The sequence below is a fragment of the Lithobates pipiens genome, unplaced genomic scaffold (genome assembly GCF_037356315.1).
Source record: "Lithobates pipiens isolate NorthernLeopardFrog02 unplaced genomic scaffold, aLitPip1_a1.2 Scaffold_28, whole genome shotgun sequence".
Taxonomy (NCBI): Eukaryota; Metazoa; Chordata; class Amphibia; order Anura; family Ranidae; genus Lithobates; species Lithobates pipiens.
The window spans coordinates 95843585-95858501 of NW_027507789.1; the positions used below are offsets into that span (position 1 = coordinate 95843585).

Consider the following 14917-nt stretch of genomic DNA (forward strand, 5'->3'; position numbering starts at 1 on the left):
AAAGACTGTTTTTGTAAAGCCTACAGGACTAAACTTAAGTCCCAAGGATTCAGGGGTGATCTGACTGGAGGATTAATCCACATTTCCCCTGAATAAGTTACAAACCAGAGAGTGAGAAGCAAGTGGTAGTTGAAAAAACACCGATAAGGCCGATACCTGGCCTTTGATAGTACTCAGGGCCAGCTTAAATTTCTAATCCCATCTGTAGGAATTCAAGGATCCTACCTATGACATATTTCCTGGGGTGCCAACCCCTGGATTCACACCAGGAGACATATGCCTTCGAGACCCATTAGTATGACACTGGAGGCCGGCTTCCTAGCATAACTAAAGTAGAAACTACTGAAGCTGCCAGCCCACGGTCTTATTTTAGAATGTGGGTCTCAATGGCCAAACCGTTAAATTTAGTATTTGTAAGGAAGGATGCAATACCGGACCTTGCAAAAGAAGGTCTGATCCCATGGAAAGAACAAGGCATCTGTTTCGCATGCCATCGGATCCCTTGTCCCCTTGGCATATTGACAGAATGATGCTGGGGAGAAGGAACCATTCTCCTGGAAACAATAGTACTTAAGTACTCCACCTGCCAATTCTCCATGCCTGGAATGAAATTGCTGATAAGCAAGGAATGTTGCTTTCTGCCAAAGACAGAAAAAAATTCACCTCTTTCTGGGCTGCACGACTTTTCATGTCGCCTTGGCGATTGAGAAAAGCCACAGCGGGGCGTAGCTTGGTGCCGGGACGAGATGGCCGCACTCTAAAACTGCTCCGTCCACGGGAGTCCTCAAGCCCTACCTCTTAGAGCCTACCTTCCGCTAAACATGGGGAAATCCAGGGGACACGGCTCCCAGTCCCGCTCTCGATCCCCGAGAGGATCCGACGCCCCGATCAGCCGCGGTGTCCCGGAGCTTTTCCGACCCCGCTCACGCGAGGCCGAGGCCTCACTTCAGGCCTATGCAGAGGAGCCTTCTCCCAGCAGGAGCCCGCCACCCACCGCGCGCTCACACACAGCGGATAGTCCACCGGGCAGGAACACCCTCACCATGGCTGACCTTAGGGATGTGGCGGCGGATATTAAAAATTCACTGACAGCGGTGATCACGGATCTCAGAAGAGACATCCATGCCATGCATGCACGAGTGGCGGAAGTGGAGGAAACAACAGCCCACCATGACACCGCCATCTTGCAGCTCCAGCAATCCTCCCTGTCATACAACACACAGTTGAGGGATGTCAACCGATATATGGAGGACCTGGACAACAGAGGACGCCGCCACAACATCAGGGTAAGAAGCATTCCCTGAATCCGTTGAACAGGCACAACTGGCTCAGGTCACCATACAAATATTCAATGATCTGCTAGGCAGACCTTCACAGTCACCTCTTGAGTATGAGAGACTGCACAGGGCCTTGAGACCTAGAGGCAGGGACACTGATCCCCCTAGGGATGTCGTATGTTGCCTTGTAAATTACAGAGTCAAGGAAGACATTCTGAAGAAAGCCAGAGACAGGCGCAACCCTCCTATACCAGGGTGCTGAAATAAACATTTTTCAGGACTTATCACCTGTAACCCTCCAGAACAGAAAGGACCTACGCCCCCTGCTTGACACCCTTCGCCGTAAGGGTATCCAATATAAATGGAGGTTTCCGTTTGGCTTATCTGCTACAGTGGCAGGTCGCACCGCAATCCTGAGGGCCCCTGAGGAGCTGGCAAGGTTCTGCGACACGCTTCAGATTCCTCTTGTTGAACTTCCAGACTGGTACAAGGCTTTTCGTCCTACCCAGCTTCAGAGAGCTTCCTCAATGGATACCATTCCTGGAAGGGAGGAATTTCACATCAGGAGACGCAGATCTTCATCACCAAGGCCACCACCGCAAAGGAACCGGGATGACAGATCGTATGCCAGTCCCACTGCCTCCCCTGCCCATAGGCGAGCCAGACCAGACTGTCCTTAATTAATTAGTCTCATTTGACTAACTCTTCTCAATAGCCCATACCTGTTCGGCTCCTGCTCCCCCCCCCCCTTCCTTATTAATTTTTTTTTCCTCCCTCTCCTGGCCCCCTCACCTATTTTTGTCCCCTCCCCCACCTCTGAACTTTGGCCCACGCAGAAGTAGTCATTTGCCTGTGGTGGAGGACGGTTCAGAAACTTACAATTTTGCACACCCTAGCGGTCTTCTGGACTCTAAAACTCCCATGCTCAGTTGAATGAGACTGTATTCATATATGGCTGCCCTACATATATCAGCTGAGTGGGGTCGTATCTTTACTTTTCAGTTCTGACCTGTTCTGTTCCCGTCCCCTCCCCCCCCCCCCCTTTTTTTTTATTTTTTATGTGTGCCTTCTATGTTTGTACACTGCTCGGCCTCTTGAGTTTTGAACGGCCGACCCCTACTGACTAACGCCAGCCCAGGCCCTTGTTTTTGCTGGTGAAACGCAGGGAGCGGCTCAAGCTGCTGTCTCTGCCGAAGAAGCCTTCCCCTCTTCTTAGGACAGCTTAGTTTGCTATGTTTGCATTTATCCTTTCGAAGTAGAAAAATTTTGTATGGTCTTATTAGAAGGGTGGGCTTTAGGATCTGATTGTCTTAATGACAAAATAGGCAAGATTATTATTATGGGGAATCCCCCTGACAAACGTTTGCTATATACCACTATACTTTTATCTCACATGTTAGGTCTAATGTTGATTATTCGCCTTGACCGGTTTCTGTTTTTGCACTCGGGTTGTCCATCCCCTTTGCCTCATGTTAATTTTATATGCTGTTTTCCTCCGGTGCCTAACTCTTTTTATTCCCATTGCCTTATTTATTTTAGAAGGCTCCCTCGTGCCTCCTTGGATATATCTGAGGACTCCCGTTGGACTGACCCCTGTCAGGACTTGACCCGGACTACCCTCTACTCCCCCACACAACGGAAGGTATCCCCGTCCGTTGACCACATCCGGAACTCCCGACTCAAGTTAGGGTAAGGTAGCCGGCTACCCAGCCCTCCGGTATTTACTGTTCCCTTTCTTCCCCACCCCCTCCTCCCCTGCCTTCCCACCTTCCTTGACCTCCCCCCTCCCCTCCCTCATAGGCCTCTCCCACCTCCTGCATATTTCCCATTTCCTTAACTTTGTTCTCTCCGGTCTCCTCCACACCACACATAGGCTCATAAGCCTATACCCCCGCTCTCTTGTCAGCTATTTACCTTGTTCCCTCACGGTAACGGTATAACTGAGGTTGGGGACCCAACTCTGACCGATTCGCGCTACGTTACCCACCATCCCTTTTTACACCATGCACACCTCGACCACAGATAATCGCTCTGCTACTCTGAAAATAGTTTCCCAAAACGCGAAAGGCCTTAATGTGCCTGAAAAGCGCAGCCAAATCTTGAGCCTGATGTCACAGCAAAAGGCAGATATTATCTTTTTTCAAGAAACCCACTTTTGCACTAAACATATACCCAACCTTGTAAGTCGCAAATATCCCACGGTCTACCACTCTACCAACCCTTTGGCAAAAACTAAGGGTGTCTCTATCCTTCTAGCGAAACATATCCCTTGGCAATTGGAGGACTCCCTAATTGACCCGGAAGGGCGATATGTAATCCTGAAAGGGCGTCTTCATAACCTCCCTGTCACCTTGGCAAATATCTATAGCCCCAACACAGCTCAACTAAGCTTTTTTCGCTCAATTACAGACCTTCTAACAAGCTTTGGGAAGGGGCTGATCATCCTTGGTGGGGACTTTAATATAACGCTACAACCCCTTCTAGATTCCTCGTCAGGTACTTCATCCCTCCCCTACTGAAACTTGTGGCAAATTAGAACCCTCTTACAAAACCTCACCCTGCACGACTCCTGGCGTACCTTGCACCCCAATGCCAAAGACTACACCTTCTTCTCGCCTCCACACAACAGGTATTCCCGCTTAGATTACTTATTTGTTTCCCAAGGGGACCTTCCCCTTCTTAAAGCCGCCACGATTGAACCCCTTGTTATAGCTGACCATCACCCTATTTCAATACTACTTACCCTCCCACACCAGAGACAGGCCACAAAGATCTGGCGTCTAGACGCCTCTCTACTCTCCTCGGAGGCTGACATTAACCTCATTAATTCTAGTCTGACCCATTTTTTCCGAGAAAATGTAGACCCCTCGATCCCGCCGATAACAACCTGGGAAGCCCACAAGTGCACAATACGGGGGAAATTTCTAGAACTTTCTGCAATCAGGAAAAGAGCAAATCAAGCTAAAACTTTGGAGTTGATACAGGAAATCCAAAGACTCGAACGGTCCCACAAACATTCGTTAGCTCAGGATACCCTTCAAGATCTGACTGAAACGAGAAATCTTCTTTTAGAGACGTTGAACTATAAAACCCGGCGTAAATTAGTCTTGAGTCAGAAGCTGTTCTATGAACAGAGTAATAAGTGCGGTAGACTTCTAGCCCATGCCTTACGCACAAGAAATGCCTCCACGAATGTACACACTATAACCGACCCGTCGGGTAAAGCGCATACTTCGTCAGAGGACATAGCTGCCCAGTTCGAAAACTACTACAAAGACCTGTATAATTTACCCTGCCCTACTGCTTCTAGCTCTACCCAGCGACAAAGGGAGACCCTTATCACCCAGTTTCTTGATCAGTTTAGTCCCGATAAGTTATCCAGAGACCAGGCCTCTGAACTTGACAAATCCATCTCGGAATTGGAATTAAGACAGGCTATCAAACAATTGAAGCCGGGTAAGAGTCCAGGCCCAGATGGCTTCTCCGCCCCATACTACAAAACATTCACAGATGCCCTAGTAACCCCCTTCCTTAGCGCCTTTAATTCCCTAAATAATATGCCTACACCATTCCATAGGCTTTTGGAAGCACATATAACGGTTATTCCCAAGCAAGGTAAAGATGCCTCCTCGGTCTCCAGTTATAGGCCCATCTCGCTACTCAATTCGGACATAAAACTCTTCGCAAAGATTTTGGCTAATCGCTTACTCCCGTTCCTCCCTTCCCTTATAGGTAATTACCAAGTGGGCTTTGTCCCTGGTAGAGAAGCCAGGGACAATACTACCAAGGCCATCAATCTGCACCACTGGCTTACATCCCGAAAACAGAAAGGCTTCTTCCTGTCCTTGGATGCAGAGAAGGCATTTGACAGGCTCGCCTGGGACTACCTGGAAGCGGTGCTCCGCCACCTGGGGTTACCCGAAAAAATGCTTAATTTCATCATGTCCCTTTATTCGGTCCCGACTGCTAGCATAAGGGTTAACGGCCGCCTGTCAAATGCCTTCCCCCATCCAAAACGGAACGAGACAGGGCTGCCCGCTATCCCCCATTTTATTTATTCTGATGCTGGAACCCCTGCTCAGACGTATTCAAACAAACGAAAATATTAGAGGAATTCCAGTGGCTGGGCGTATCCATAAATTAGCAGCATTCGCAGATGACATTCTGCTTTTTCTCAGTGACCAGTTAGTAACGATCCCAAACCTACTCAAAGATTTTGAAACTTTTGGCCGCATCTCTAATCTCAAAATACATTTCTCAAAATCCAGCGCCCTGAATGTCACCTTGCCTGGAGAGTTAGTCTCCCAATGCCAAAGCTCATTCCCGTTCTCCTGGCAACGGGAAGCTATAACGTACCTAGGAATCCAACTTCCCACACGCCTTAGCGATCTATTCTCTAGAAATTTTCTCCCCCTCTCGCGTACCATAGCCGAAGACTTACGGAAATGGGACAAATCCCATTTCTCATGGTTTGGTCGTGCAGCCATTCTCAAAATGAATGTTCTCCCACGAATTCTCTATCTTCTACAAACAATTCCCATTCAACTACCGCCCTCCTTTCGACTTTTTAAACGCTTATCCACCGAATTTCTGTGGAAACACAGATGCCCTAGGATTAGTTACAATCAGCTCACACTCCCCAAAAACGCAGGTGGAATCGGCTTCCCAGACCTCAAAAATGATTACCTGTCCTGCCATATGGTCAGAATAGTGGACTGGTCCACCCGCAAAGAAGATAAGGACTGGATCCACATAGACAACTCGCTCTCTGCCATACCCATCAAAAACACCCCGTGGATCCACTCCGCCAATGTTCCCAAAACACTTAAAGATCACCCCCTTGTAAGCGCTACTCTGAATAATTTCAAGGAAGCTTGCTGTAAATTCAAGCTCTCCTCCACCCCAGGACCCCTCACACCCATCCGATTTAATCCAGCCTTCCCCCCGGGAATGTCTAATAACTTTCTCAAAGATTGCTGGGTACACCAGGAAGTCCGAGCCCACCACTTCTACAGCAATGAGGGACTTTTGGAATGTAGTGCTCTCCCTACCAAGGATGACTGCCCCCCCTGCCCTAAGTGGACATACTTCCAAATTCGCCACTTCCTCAGAGCGGAAAACGTAGATGGCAAGCTGTCCAGACGGCTAACATCGTTTGAAAATCTCTGCTCCCAAAGCACTCAACGACATTTAATTTCTATAATCTATTCCCTATTCTTTCAGTCCGCCTCCCGAAGGACTGGAAAGCTTGTCAGGCTTGGGAGAGAGACTTACATATAAACCTCTCTGAGGAAGATTGGGAAAGAATTTTAATAATCACACACAAAGGCTCAATGAATGTTCACACCCAGGAGAACAACTTCAAACTTCTATCTAGATGGTATCGGTCGCCTGAACTGCTACATAAATTTAAACTTGATGCCCCCAACAAATGTTGGAGATGCTTAAATGATGGGGGATCGCTCTTACACATCTGGTGGACTTGCCCCAAAATCCAAACCTTTTGGACACGGGTTCATAGAATATCTAGCACTATCACCAACAGCACGATAGAATATACACCAGTTCGTATGCTTCTCCACCATACCTCTGTCCCCACACGCCTCTACCTGAAATCATTGACCCTACATCTCCTTAACGCCGCCAAGCTTTGCATCCCAATCCACTGGGGCTCCCCCAATATCCCCTCCATTACTGAATGGCTAAATAAGGTAGCGAAAGTAGCGGGAATGGAGGAGCTCATTCACATTGCCCGAGACTCCCCACAGAAGTATGTGCGGACCTGGGATAAGTGGACACATTTCCGAGATTATGGCTGCCTTTTCTCCCCAAGTAGCTCCCATAATTAAGTACACATCTAGTAAACCCCCGTCTGTTTTGCTATACAACCTGGTACTGGCCCAGGTGGTGCAAGTCTTATTTTTATTTTTTTTTATTTTTTCTCCTTTCAAAGGAACTCGAGCGGATGGCCGTATGCACCTATACAACGGTGCATATCTGGTGGAGGAGTCCGGAGAGACGACTCCCCTCCTCTCCCATGCCCCTACCCTATCCCCTACCCCCCCCAATACCTGTCCCATCCACACCCCCTCCATCTCCTAGTGCCCTGCTGACCTCCCTCTTGTGGGGAGTTGGCCCAGACACGGATGACTTAGATTTCAGCTCGGCTGACTGGCTCCGGTTAGCCGCTTACCCACTTGTTTTGTCCCACATACCATACTCTCACCCGATATTCTTCCCATTCCTCCCGTGCCTTCACTCAACTTAACAATCCCTTAGGGATATGATAACGCCCGCAACCAATGACAAACCCCGACAGCTTCAATTTTTGATTGTGTACAATACACTTTCCGGCCACCTGCAATGGGAACTTATCGGGCCAATCTTAGCGATCATTCCACTTACAGTCAATATTGTTTAAGGTTTAGACTGCAATGTAAAACAAGATGGGTTCGTGACCACCTCTAAGTTTATACTGTTATCTGTGATCTCAACTTGTACTATGTCTTTCCCTTTTTTATTAGTACATTCTGTATCGCCTGTTATTGTACTGTTTAAAACTTCAATAAATTATTTATGGGAGAGAAAAGCCACAGCTGTGGCATTGTAGGATTGAGCCTACAGCACCTGGTATTCCCAGGCAGTCTCCCATCCAGGTACTAACCAGGGCCGACCCTGCTTAGCCTCAGAGATCAGACGAGATTGGTCGCTTTCAGGGTGACGTGGTCGTAGGCTGGATCCTGACAGGACAATAGTCTGAGCGTCCAGGCTTCCAGGGCCAGACGTACTGCCCAAATCTCTAGAATATTGATGGGCAAGGTCATCTCTGATTTGGACCATTTCCCTTGGACAGACGCTTCTTCCAGGACTGCTCCCCAGCCCAAAGGACTGGCATCTGTTACCACTTTCCAGGTAACTGGTAGAAAAGATCTTCCTTTTAGAAGATTTTTGGATATTGATCAATTAAGGCTCTGACGCACTTTGGCGGATAAAAGAAGATTTTCTACGTTGAAGCGTAGAAATTTCTGGTGAGCAGGGAAGATCAGAACATGGAGATAAGCATCCAGGACATCTCTAGATGCCAGTTCTCCTCCTTGTAGGAAGGAGTCTACTGATCGGATAAATTCCATACAGTGAGAGACTTTTCTCTGAATCCTTAGGAACATTTGATCTGAGAAAAAAAAACGAGGAGACAGGAACTCCAGATTGGAGCTATTGAGAAAGTCGCCAGTATACCGTTTCGATAAAGTGTAAACTTTTAGGATTAAAATAACATTTATCTGGGAGATCTTCACAGACACAAAAAAGGCTTTTCCAACAATAAATGGACAGGAAAAAACATGCACAGTCTGAGGATGCTTTAACGAACCCAAACACTCAGTTAAGGGAGCATACATGTGGGGACATTGAAACCAGCTGGTTTTCCCGCATTTGACACCTTAGAAGAGGAGTTATCCACGGCCCCCTGAGGGGATTCGTCTTCTCCTGCCCCTAGTTCCCCCGTTTGAGGGTCCCGGACAATGAAAGAGAACCTGTGCGATTAAAATCGCTAAACTTTTTTTTAACCACTTGACAACTGGGCACTTAAACCCCCCTCGTGACCAAATCAATTTTCAGCTTTCAGTGCTCTCACACTTTGAATGACAATTACTCAGTCATGTAACACCTTACCAAAATTAATTTTTTTGTCCTTTTTTTTCCCCCACAAAGAGCTTTCTTTTGGTGGTATTTGATCACCTCTGGGTTTTTTTTATTTTTTGTGCTATAAACGAAAAAAGACCAAAAATTTTGAAAACAAACATTTTTCTTTGTTTCTGTGATAAAATTTTGCAAATGATTAATTTGTCTTCATAAATTGTGGCCACAATTTATACTGCTATATATCATTGGTAAAAATAACCCAAATTAGTGTATATTATTTGGTCTTTGTGAAAGTTAGAGTCCACAAGCTGTGGTGCAAATCATACAAAATTGATCACATCTGATGTACTGGTGGCCTATCTCATTTCTTGCAACCCGAACAAGCCAGGAAAGTACAAATAACCCCCAAATGACCACTTTTTTTAAAGTAGACATTCCAAGGTATTTATTAAGAGGCATGGTGAGGTTTTTGATGTTGTCATTTTTTCCCACAATTCTTTGCAAAATGAAGATTTTTTTTTCACAAAATTGTCATTGTAATAAGTTATTTCTCTCACTTGGCATGTCTATACCACAAATGACGCCCCAAAATAAATTCTGCTACTCCTGAGCATTAAAATACCACGTGTGGGACTTTTACACAGCCTAGCCACTCAGAGAGGCCCAACATGCAGGGAGTGCCATCAGGTGTTCTAGGAGCATAAATTACACATCTAACATGTTGACTAACTATTACACTTTTGAAGGCACTGGAGCACTAGGACAGTGACACTGACGTGGCACTGATGACAGATGGCACTGATGACACGCGACACTGATGTGGAACTGATGACAGATGCCACTAATACGTGGCACTGATGACACGTGACACTGACAGGTGGCACTAATACATGGCACTGATGACAGATGGCACTAATACGTGGCACTGATGACAGAAGGCACTAATATGTGGAACTGATGATACGTGACACTGATATGGCACTGATGACAGATGGCACTTATACGTGGCACTGACAGCTGGCACTGGGGACAGATGGCACTGAGGACAGGTGGCAATGACATTGTGGGACCTTTATTTATTTATTTTTACCTACTAACGGCCGCTGCAGCTGTGTGAGGAGGGAAAGCCAGCGATGAGAGATGATCTCATATGTTTACTTATGAGATAATCTCTCATTGGGCACGCTGATCACGCTGTAAACGGTCGCTGTGATTGGCCGTTTCCAGGGGACACGGCCAGCACAGAACTTCCCTGATGAGCCCTCTCAGGAGCGCGCAACGCGGAAGTAAACATAAGGATGTCCTGGGACGGCCTCCCGGCAATTGGCATCCACGCTGCAGCCGTCTTTCGGCTATAGCACGGATGCCTAGTGGTTAAACCCATCATGGCTGAGGGAAAAAAGAACCGTTGGAAAAATACACAGGGTCTGCAGTGTTGAAAACAATTGTAAACATTTCATGCCCCTGATGCTCACTGTAACCAGTCTCGCCTTCTCAGGGGAGGATGCCATCTGTCCAGATCAGTGGGCTTACCAGAGCTAGAGGGGGACTCCTTTAGCTCTATTTCTGGGGTTGTTTTAACCCCCTTTCTGACCTTAGCCCAATGCACAAAAGCAGAGGTACCATCAGAAGAAATCCCACGCACTGCTTGAGCAATAGTTCAGCTTCAACATCGCTATTAAGGCTCAGCCTGATGCAGCAGTAAATGTGTCAGAGGGAAAAAGCCTGTGTCACCAAATCTTAAATGCCACTTTTGCTGGTGTCCCTCCATAGTTTTACAAAATACACATGGGAGGTATATTTAGAAACAAACCCCCCCGCGCTGGATGTTGGAGGATGCCAACGCCACGCTAAACTCCCACAACCCCCCCCCCCCCCCCCCACTCCCCGCGTCACCTACAGCCCTCCCTTTCAAAAAGAGGCTCTTTCCTGTGCAAGCAAGTGGCAGGGGCTCTTGATCCTGTGGGATCCCTAGCAGGAAGGAGAAATGGCAGGGGGGGGGGGGGGGGTCCATAAACCGCAAGTGGCAGGCCATTCGTGACAGTTTTTATTTTTTCACAAAAAAAAGCAGCGCTTCCTTCCCCAAAGAAGAGGGGAAGAAAATTTGGCACAGGAGGCATCTGTGGGGAGAGAGAACCCCCCCCAGACTTGCCGGAGGTCTGTCGTTCAGCCGAAGGAGAAGCATCTGCTTCAAAACAAACATGGCTCTGAGAAGCATGAGATGTGAGTACTCAATACAGCCCCCAGTGGTGACACATAGGCATGACCACACTTACTAAATTTAAAGGAGACATTTCATAAGAAATTTTTTTAGAAGTTCTTAGAAAACCCCACTTACCTTTTCCCGCCACAGAGTTTTTTTGTGGTAAACCAACAGACCCAATCTTGCCCCTTCACGGTGGGCTCCGTTAAACCTTCAGGAGCTGGGGATCCTAAAAGGAAAACCCACAAACCTGGGCCTGCAACAGCACCCTGGCAGTAAAAACTGTATGGCCTTAATACCAAAAAGTACTGCATCCCAGGGTCCCCTTCCCAAAGGAGAACATTCACAGGCAAAAATCTAAGTTTTTTGGATACGAGGTCCAGGTACCATTCAATATGGCCAAGATTAGACACTCTGAATGGATCCCTCTGCATAGCCAGCCCCAGCAAGGATTGCTCCAGTGGAACTCAACATAGCACATCTTTACTTGTGACCAACACCTTAGACACTGGCGAAAAAACTGAGGTGCACCCACCAGTGGGAGGGGTTATATAGGGAGTGCACGTTTTTTTTAGGGCGTGCCAGTGTCCACCACCTGAAGGTGGCCTTTAACCCACATAGTAACTACTACTCTTGGCTAGAAGCTCAATTTCTTTCCAAGTTGGCTTCCTCAAACACAAGCCTTCCCATTAAGTATTTGCACCATTTTCATGCAAGGATCACCCATTTTTCAGCCAAGATTACAATTGTCACATTTACTCCATTTATAACCATTTCACATTTTCAAATGAGATTTGCCCACTCAAAATGGTTTCAAATAAAAGTTCACAAAAATTTCAAACAAGATGGGAAAAGGTGCTTTACTGTACGACTTATTTTTCGGTCAGTAAACAAAAGGTTTGTGTAAATATTCACACTAAATTGACCCATTTTTTTCCTTGCACAATATTCCCTGGTTGGGAGTGGGTGGTTGTGTATTCATTTAACCACTTCAACTCAAGCTTTTATTCACTTCCGGACCATGGCATTTTTTATTTTTTGCAATACGGTACTGCGTTGCTTTACCTGACAATTGCGGTCGTGCGACGCTGTACCCAACTAAAATTGATGTCCTTTTTCCCCCACAAATCACCTCTGTGGTTTTTTGCACTATAAACAAAAAAGAGACTGTCAGTTTTGACTAAAAAACAATATTTTTAACTTTCTGCTATAAAACACATCCAATAAAAAAAGTAAATCTAATTCCTTCATCAGTTTAGGCCAATATGTATTCTGCTACATGTTTTTTTTTTTTTTTTTTTTCCAAAAAATTAACAAACATTAGGATGTCCACACGAGAAGATGGCCACTTAACTGCCAAAGCTCCGCTCCTCCACACCGTAATACAGCTTCCCCAGCCTCTCCAGCACGGTCATCCGCCCTCTGGACCAGGGGGGGACATCCAGGGCTATGTCCCACAAGAGATCCTAGGCTAAGGGATCAAGCCAATTTGACTTCTACATGCGGCCCACACAGCATACAAGCGAAGGTGGTGCGGAGTGGGCAATTGATTAAGCTGCAGCCGACTCTCCCTCCATTGAAATTGATGAAAACGGCAGATCTCCTCAGTGAGCTGGCCCCTTCTCCAGGAGCGTAAGGGAAGAGGATAGTTGAATCCCCAGACCACCTACCAAGCAACCTCCCATTAAAAAGCATTATGGGGCTGCATCGTGATTTTAAAACATCAACATACATGATAAAATCACGCTTAGAAGAACGCACCATCCAGACCGAACAACACCTCTGTGATGCTACTAAAGCAGCCACGATACACATGCTCCGTCCAAAAATTGCAGATGGCTCTTGGCGGAACATCAAAGTCAGAGGGGTCCCTGAGTCCCTCACTCCCTCTGAAATCGGCCCTACCTACAGCGTCTTTTTCACAAGTGGATTCCATCATTATTACCAACGACATGCTTATCGACCGTGCACACATGATCCACAAACCACAACATCCGACTAGATAAAATGTGTATATAGCACACTCGAAGTTGCAGACTGGGCAGAGGATTGTCTCAATTGGAGATAAAATTCAAATGGCAAGCAGTTATCGAGGCGATGCCTAAAGACCATAACCCATCCCCACCTCCCAAAACGCTCAGCAGAGCATTATCGTAAGCCAGAGAGAAACGTTCCGGATTTTCTCTCTAGACGTGCTGGCCTCTGGAGACTTGAACGAGGATTTCAAAATGAGTACCATACTTTAACATATCCTCTTACATGATCAACATTGTTGATAAACATGAGTTATCTAATTTTGACTAATATCTATGCTTATATCCAGAGCTTTTCCTTTTCATATATGTCCTTCACTGGATAACCATGCTGTATGCAATTTTTATTATTTTCAATTTTATTTTATATTATTTTTTATTATTTTTGATTTCATTTATATTTTTTCACATACTACCTCTCATGCTCATTAACCGTATTTGTACATCTGAATAGCTACAGTTGTAACTGTATGTGTTTGATTATATAATATGGGTGTTAATGTAGATCTTACACCCACACGCTTACTGCCATAGACAAATTGGAGACTGCTCTCTGTATGTTTCGGTCTGGTCTCATTTGTTTAATGTGCGTCCTTGTACAATTCTGCGCAACTATTTGTATCACCATTAGTGGTTATTACATTATAATCCTGGGCTATTATTATTATTGTTCTCTTTGCCTTCTTACTCCTGACCATAGTTCCGCCCATATCCTGCCCACAGACCATAAAAATCTTTGCTTTGCTAATCCCGTCATTGGGATGAAGAAGGAACCAACCAGTAGTTTCCGAAAGGCATCCAATGTTGAAGACCTCACTTCCAGTTGCAGTCCACGCTGGTTTTCGGTCCTCCTTCCTGTTGACGTCACTTCTGAGATTCGAGGTCCAAGCTGTCCTTGGCTGTGTGGCTGCACTATTGGCATTCTCATATCAGCGGTTTCCCTCTGCTGGCCTCCTTGGGATTCTGTCAGGGCTGATCTCACCCCTTACGTCTCAAAGCTGGCAATTTTAGTGATGTCTTTGACAAAGGTGAAGCCAGTAGTTTGCCTCCACACCAGTCATATGATTGCGCAATTGACCTTCAACCTGGTGCCTTACCCCCTTGCGGCCAGGTTTACCCTTTGTCGGTATTGAAGGATAGGGACATGGAGGCGTACGTTGCAGATGCACTGGAGGTTTCAGTCGCAAGCCTGGTGGTGATAGGCGATTTAACTGTACCTCTGTCTCAGTCCGATTCATGGTTTCTGGGAACTCCAGAGATACGTACTGGGACAAAACCTGATGCCTGAAAACCTCCTTACCATACTCATGAGGAGCCCGTTTTAACATTGATCTTGTAAGTGTTTTAAATCCCTTTGGGATTTAAAAGTTTTAAACATATTGCACTTAGATGTTGCAAGATTAAACAAAAGAGGCTCCTCTGACTGTCTCTCTTCCCCAAGATATCCTAGCACGTCTCCATTTTTGTCACAACAAGGAAAATATCATGCAAGCTTCAAGATCCCTGCACTCTCTCCCAGAACCTTTCACCAAAAAATCATTATGCCACAACATCTCAGCTGCCACCTCAGAGGCATGCAAAGCTTTTGCACCAGTCACCGAGAATAAAATTACCTATAGCTGTGGTTACACCACTAAGCTGCTGGTAACATACCAAAAGTAACAGGTCCCGATACGGACCCCCAAATATGGAATAAAGCAGCAACACAACTGGGGCATCATCTCACATATGCCCCCACCAACACTGAATCTGAAATCTTCTTC

At 46.3% G+C, this 14917-nt stretch overlaps 1 protein-coding gene and 1 pseudogene across 3 annotated transcripts in view; both read right to left on the minus strand.

Annotated features, from left to right (window-relative positions):
* The window catches only part of FBXL20 (F-box and leucine rich repeat protein 20), a 694061-nt gene that overhangs the window by 524672 nt on the left and 154472 nt on the right, over positions 1 to 14917 (minus strand). The window contains exon 2 of one of the 3 annotated variants that reach the window (XM_077459476.1): positions 12187 to 12270. The exons of the other annotated variants lie outside the window; for them this stretch is intronic. The gene's annotated coding sequence lies outside the window, so the exon portion shown is untranslated. The remainder of the gene's footprint in view (positions 1 to 12186; positions 12271 to 14917) is intronic. 3 annotated transcript variants of the gene reach the window in all.
* LOC143936455 (5S ribosomal RNA) lies at positions 7893 to 8011 on the minus strand (annotated as a pseudogene).